Genomic DNA, 7246 nt, shown 5'->3' on the forward strand with positions numbered 1-7246 from the left:
AATAAATGCAGTCAGAATAAATTTGGTTTGTAGTTGTGTTAAGGCATTCAGCTTTATCTGAGAGACATTTGATAATTTACTACACAAAAAAGTGCAAGTGAAGCTTGATTTCTGGCTTCGGATAATGAGTATTTTGGTTCCAGCTAAGATTTCTGCTTTATATACGATTGCATAGTTGACAACTATAATGTTAAGAACTGTTTTCAGCAGTTCAGTCTGAATTACAGCAGCTATTGCTTGGAATGAGCCTGCTGCATTTTGTTGGCAGCAGAGGCCTACAATTAATATGTTTAACTATGAAGGGTTTCAGTTGAAGTCTTGTTTAGAGAATAAACTTGCCTTCAAAGAAATGGTTTGGGTTTGAGATTGTTTACTGAATTTGGATTAGAAACCTCTTGGGCCACTAAGAACTGTTCATTGCAATTCTGCCAGTGATAGTTGGTATACATTTGAGAGATTATTTCATAAATACTTGTGGGACCATCACAGGACAACCATTAAATGGGACAAATGTGAAATCCGGTCAGCATCACCATCATCAAAATGATCTGCTGTGAGTCAGGTCTGAAATTTGCCAAGATCTACATAAAGCATCTCAATCCCACAATGTAAAACTAAGAAAATAATTCTCTAGGCTTTCATTTTAATGAGAATCTCAGAATCATCAAGGTTGGAAGAGACCTTCAAGACCCTCTAGTCCAGACATTGCCCCAGCACCACCATAATCACCCCTGAACCCTAAAAGGTTGCAAAAACCTAAAGCTGCCAACACTAGAAGGTTGAGAAACATTATGATAAATGGCTTTAGCAGAGGCTACGGGGGTGGGTGGGGTAATAAGCTTCTGTTTCCTCTCCTGATTAGGCCTTTGCTTCAGTGGAGGAAAACACCCTTAAGACTCATAGTAAGGTGGTGGTTTTTAGTCTGTTAAACAGCCCATGTATTCATATATATTCATATATGAATATTGTGAGTGTGCTCAGGCACTTTGGGGATTGTTTTCATGGGTATATATGTATTTTTGTTCATATTTTTTCAATGGTAGAGTGGTTCATAATAAAGGTGTAGGAGGTTTGGGATTAACCTCTGAATGTTACCTGGGTAAATCAATAAAGGTTTTGTTAGCACAGACTTCAATAAGACAGGGATTCCACCCTTGACCATGGAAAAAGTTTCTCATTAGATATTCATTTATGATGTATAGAATTGGAACTTCAACCCACCTGTAAAGGAGCAGCCTGCTAACAAACAGTGCTGCTCTGGGCAAATTAAGTTGAACACTTGCATTCTGGGAAGTTTTGCAAAATGTTTATCTTTAGAAACAGCTTTAAAAAAATACTCAAGGCTATCAACCACGCAGGGCTCAGCAATAAGAAGAGGGACACAGATACATGCAAACTGGCTCCAGTTCTCTAAACAGGAGAAGGAGAAGAAAAGCACATTGAAACTTTGATCTCCACAACAGTGCAACCAGTTTCCTTTGTATTGTATGTGAATTTATAAATAAGACTCATTATTGACTAAGGGAAGTTGATGCAATTCTCCAAGAAATGGGTCTTGAGATAAGAGTTTTGGCTACTGTACCTTCTGCTGGGCTGCTTACCTTGCCATTTCTGCAGCATGGCTGTTTGATTACTCCAGCAGAAAGCCCTTGGAACAGTTGAGTTTCTGAAGGCTTATGGAAAACACAGACTACACGGTTTCCAAACATTTGTAAGACAGACATATTTCTATGTGGAAAAGGTATGTGCTTGAAAGAGTTGTAAATGTTTAAACAGAAACTGGCTTTAGTTCTAGAGAAAGATAGAAAACTTTAAATTTTAAATGGATTATTCCGAATACAAAGAAAAGCCACGTTCATTCCCTGAGTGCTCAAAAGCAGTTTCCCAGAAGGCTTCTGGCTTTTAAACCTGTAGAGGTTACAGAGCAGAGTGGCTTCTGCAGGGATCTCCACAGGATGGGAGGGACAGAACATACCTTCCCCTGGTTCCTATGTGACAACCTGTCCTGCATGAAGGGAGAAACTTGGCCTCAGTCCCCACTCCTGGCACATTAACAATGTTACATCCCGAAATCACAAGGCACTCTGGTACCTGAGGAAAAAGAAACAAGTGGAACACGTGGCAAATGCAGAACAGACAGGGCCCGAAGGCTTTGAAGTGTCAACACAGACAAGTATACATGTATATGTGTGTGTATGTATATATAATACACATAAATATATATGTATAAATATAAACAATGAACAAAACATTAACTTTCCAGCCTTATTTTTGCAAGCAATGCATGATTTTTACGCCCATGGCTGGCAGTGTGCACAACTCCCTGCAGCAGATGAAATTTACATTTATAATATTTTTAATATTTATTTACTTGTAAAACAGGCTGAAGAGGCTGCTGGTCTGGAGTGAACAAGCATCGGAACCATGGGACACAGCCAGGCAGGGATCAGGAATGAGGCTGCTGACTGGGCCAGTGGCAAACGAGGCCTTGCGCCAAGGCACAATATTGCACCCACCTCCAATTTTCTAAATTGTGTTAAAAATTCACTGCAGCATGGGGGAACATTTAAGGAAAATAAGTAGGGTAAATTTGGACACATATTTGTAACAAATATTTATAACACTGGGATATGTAGAATAGATGATAAAATTCTTACCAGAGTACAGACACCAAAAAAAAGATTTTATTTAACGTCATTCATATTCTGTGTCTTGTATTTGGTGCTACTGCTGTCCTCCCACCTCTCATCTTATTCTAGAAAAAAAACCAAACTAATTACTCCAAACATGCAGGCCTAAACCAGAAGTGATAATTGAAGAAATCAGCTCAACGCATCTAGCAAACTATGAGCTCGCATATTTTGGCTTTAGGAGCTGGTATCACTGCATATCTACTCTCAATAAAATTGACTTCTTCTCTGATTAAACCTGTTCAACTAGTCCTGTTTATTATTTTTTTAAACATAGTAATTGAAATAGTAATTAACTCTTTGAACTTAAACATCTATATTTCTAATAACATGTTAAGATGTATATACATGTACTTAATGTATCCACTGTGGTTTATGAAGATGGAGGATTTAAATGGATTCAGATGTGGTGTTTACGCTTTAGAAGAGATTTCTAAAAGCCAAACTAGCATACATGCATCAAATTCAGCATTTCCAGAAAGTATTAGTAATAAGTATTAGAGCAGGGCTTCAGTATGTGTGTGATCCTAGGCATTGTTCATTGCTTAACATTTAAAATCCTTGTTTCAAAAAATATCCACATAAATTTAGTTTTGTTAGAAGCAATTTCAGTAAATGACTCAAGATGCTTCAGGGCAGAAATTGTGTATACAAACCTACACCTCCCTCATCTCCACAAATCTCTCTAACCTTCCTTCCCTACATTTTACAGTCTACCTAGGCATACTCTGGCCATGGTTTTATATGGGGACCATTTATAGCACAACAACAAATTTGTGTCCAAATTCTTGGTTAAGCACCGAGCATCCAACAGCTGGAACAGAATTGCTGAAAGACATTGTCATTGTGAAAACTTGCAGTGAGCCAGTACCTGGAGACAGATAAGCAGCAAAGATACTTGCACACTTCAGAGTCTTCTCTTTGTCTCTCTCCCCTTTTTCTCTCCGGTGTTCCCAGGATGAGCTCAGCCCAAAACATGAGTTAGGGCAAGCAGAGCCTAATGGCAGACTTCTCATTTAATTAAAGGAGACAGGATAATTAGAATGATTCCTTACCTAAACTATACTAAACACCAAAATCATAATGAATTCTGGCACTAGGCCAACTCTGTTTTCAGACACTTCTGTGCTTAATTTTATCTGCAGAACTATCCCTGGTGTTATTGTTATTGCAGTAATTGTCTGTTCCCGCCATGGATACCTCTGTAGTTTTTGAGTTTCACAGACCAGTCACAGGCATTCCCAAGGGTCAGTGTTCTGAAAAAAAAGTGACTTGGATATTTAAAAAAAAAAAAAAAAATCTGTTAGGACCAATTCCTACACAATGTTTGTTTGTCCAGCGCACAAAAGGAAACTGCACTTTGTTCTCCAAGAAAGCTGGCAGTGCCGCGGACATCGTTACATTGGCTCCAAGTCCCAGTAGGCCAATTCAGATGGCTCACAGTATATTTTTCCCAACCTGTGCAGAGCTGACCAGTCCACCAGTCCCAGAGAGCTTTGATGAGGTTTTTGAGGCCAAAATGAGACTGCTGTGCACACACCACATCTGGCATTTTCATGAGCAGTAGGTGGCAGGATGCTGGTTTAAGATTCAGTGTTGTTAAATACAGTGCTAAATACAAAAAGCAAAATTTTGTGTACCTGATACTGAACTGCATGAAATTGTTTCCCCCTGCCAGGTAGGATGGTCACACTGCTGGAGCAAGCCCTTATTTTGCTAGTCAGAAATGCACCTCAGTGATAACCTGACCTGAGCACCCTCCCCTGCACAAAAACAAAGGCACTTCCTGCTCCTAAGTACTTTGCATTTATGCCAACAGGCAACATGACTCACGCCCTTTACTTTTAAACTGTGCTTTCACTTCCAAATGTCTCTGGCTGACCTGGTCTGGCTGGACTCCTCCTGTGGTGGTGCCCAAATCCACGCGCTGGAACACCTGCAGATCTTAACAGTGCATAATGTTGTGCTGCACTGGAGTTATTTACCCTATTTCTCACTTGTCTCATAAAGAAAAATCCACTGTTGCGTGGCTCAGAGGTTATTCTGTAAAGCACTGGTGTTACTTGTCTTACACAGCCCTGGTCAAGGCACGTGGCACGAGGACCGCGTGGTGCAAAGGCAATTAGGCAAGTGGGGCTGAAAACCACACCACAATCTAAAAGACACCCAGGTTACTTCTCTGTTCCCTTTCTCTATATGTAATGACATTTCTCAGAGCACATTTCCCCCAGTTACAACCTCTGCCGACATTGCACCAGCCTTTGGTGAAGCTGTGGTGGCTGCAAAGCGATTCTCTGGACTGGCTGAGTTCAGGCTCTGTGGAGGTGCAGCAACTTCACTGGCCACTTCAGCACTGAGACACCACGTGAGCTTTTACCTGAAGGAGGGAGAAAAAGATAAAATCCAGGTGGAATTGCAGAGCAGCTCCTGATGGCCAAAAAAGCCAGGGCTGCTTTTGCAGGCTGAAGCAGGCAAGGCTAAACAGAAATCAGGAGATCATCACTGCATCCTCAAGCCTTGCTCCAAAGTGGGGTTTTACAGTATTTTCAAGTTTGAAGGAGAGTGGCTTGGGTTTTTTTTTTTTCTGTGCATAAATCTGCATCTGTTGGCATGAAAACATGTTTTTCAGTAGTCCCAGTGGTTCACATAGGCTTGGAGCAGGATGGGGTAGCAAAACACTCAGAAACACCATAATATCCAGACTACTAAAGCTGGTTTGTAGACAGCTATTGATCCAGCATCGCTCGCAGTTCCCCTTTTCCTCTGCAGCCCTCACTTCAAAAAGGTCTGTTTCATAAATGCACAGAATCTGTGGAGGCTTCTCCCATTACTTCAGAGGAGAACCTCAGGGAAAGGCCTTTCTTTATATCCTTTCTTGCCTACATATTTATATTTCAGTGAAGGAACTGTGCAGATCACTGAAAATGCAAACTCTGCCAGTGATGCTGCTGCTCTGCTGTTCACTTGAAACCCAGTTTTGCTTTCAAGTTCAAAATGAGAGGCCTTCCTCTTCCTGCACACAGCTGCCAAACGCTTCTCGAGCCTTCCGAGGCGCAGCACGTTTCCTTCGCCAGGAGAGGGGAATTTCCTCTTTTCAAAGCATCAAATCCCTCTCCACACCGCAGCCTATCCCTGATTACTGTATACAGCCTCTCAGAAAACTGAAAAAAAAGTGAAATATGACTTGTTTGGCCACCTTGTATTTATTCAGTTGCTTTGCTCATTAATTGTACTTGTCTGAACCTTCCTTTCCTGGCAGGAGTGTGAATAAGGACTTAAAATCAGCACTTTTAAGACCAAAGGGAGCCCAGTTTCTGCTTTTTTTCCCCCACACTCCCCAGGTGTCCATAAGTCAGCACCAAAGATTTCCAGTGACTTTCTTTTGCAAAATGAGAGCCCTGATAGTCTTTAGTGATTTATGCCCACTCATCCTCTTTCTTTTGCCTTATTCTTATTAGCATAGTAGAGCTGTTTTGGCTTTGCCATGGCTTTTCATGTGCTTGCAAACAAACAAAGTGTCACAGCTCCCAAGGGGCCTGGGAGGAATGGAGTCATACACTGGAGAGAAGTCGTCTCGAACTTCAGAGTTAAAACAAACCAGAGCTTACAGGCTTATAAACATGCAAGAAACTGTTCATAAATACATAAGAAATCTCTAACTGCAAATCTCATTATATAGGCTATATATTGCAAATAATCAACCATATATTACTGCTATAGAATTTATAACTATACAGTTATGCAGAATGATGTAATTTATAATATAAACCCCCATGCATTATGTATATATGTATGTAATATAAACACTTCTGAAACTTTATAATACAAAATTTATTTGGTAAAGACAGCTATGAGCCTTCTCTGAAATTCCTGAAAGTACTTTTTACTTGAAATCTGCTCAACCCTCTTAAAATCTAGTTTATAGTTCCACACATTCAATGCGTAAGAAGTCTGCCTGTAAGCGTTTCCAGAAGCAATGTGTTTGAGCCTTACTGTTTTGTTTCTCAGACAGGAAAAGTATTGTATCGCTGGCATCCTGAGCAGCTGCTCCAGGGAGGGCAATTCTGAGTTACAGTCTTCAGCCATGCTGCCTGTCAAAGCAATTTCTCCTAAGCTCCTGCAAGTTACCCCGTTTGAGAACATGGCACAGTGCGAACGTGAAGCAAAACACGAAAAGAAAGGGGGTAAAAAAAGAAAGGAAAAGAAAAAGTAGAAAGGAAAAAAGAAAGAAAAAAGTAAGAAAAGAGAAAGAAGAAAAAAGCAGTTCAAGCTTCTGATTTTAATCTATTTTGTTTCTTTCATTACTTCTTTGCATATTTCTTCCCACCTCTCATTATCCCATTACAAAGCAGCCAAACTTGCCTAACGTCTATGCTAGCAGCAAGGGAGCAGAGCTGAGCTTTGATGATGTGTTCTGGATTTGTGTAGCTTCATGTGAGGAGCAAAACAAACCCTCAACCATTCCTGCTCCCTAAATTTCATGCTCAGAGTGTGAATGCTGGGCTGCATGGCACAGCAGGGGCACAGGGAGGGAAGAAGCAGCGCTGTGCCCTTCC

Source organism: Corvus cornix, chromosome 3 (genome assembly GCF_000738735.6).
Source record: "Corvus cornix cornix isolate S_Up_H32 chromosome 3, ASM73873v5, whole genome shotgun sequence".
In the NCBI taxonomy this organism is placed as follows: domain Eukaryota; kingdom Metazoa; phylum Chordata; class Aves; order Passeriformes; family Corvidae; genus Corvus; species Corvus cornix.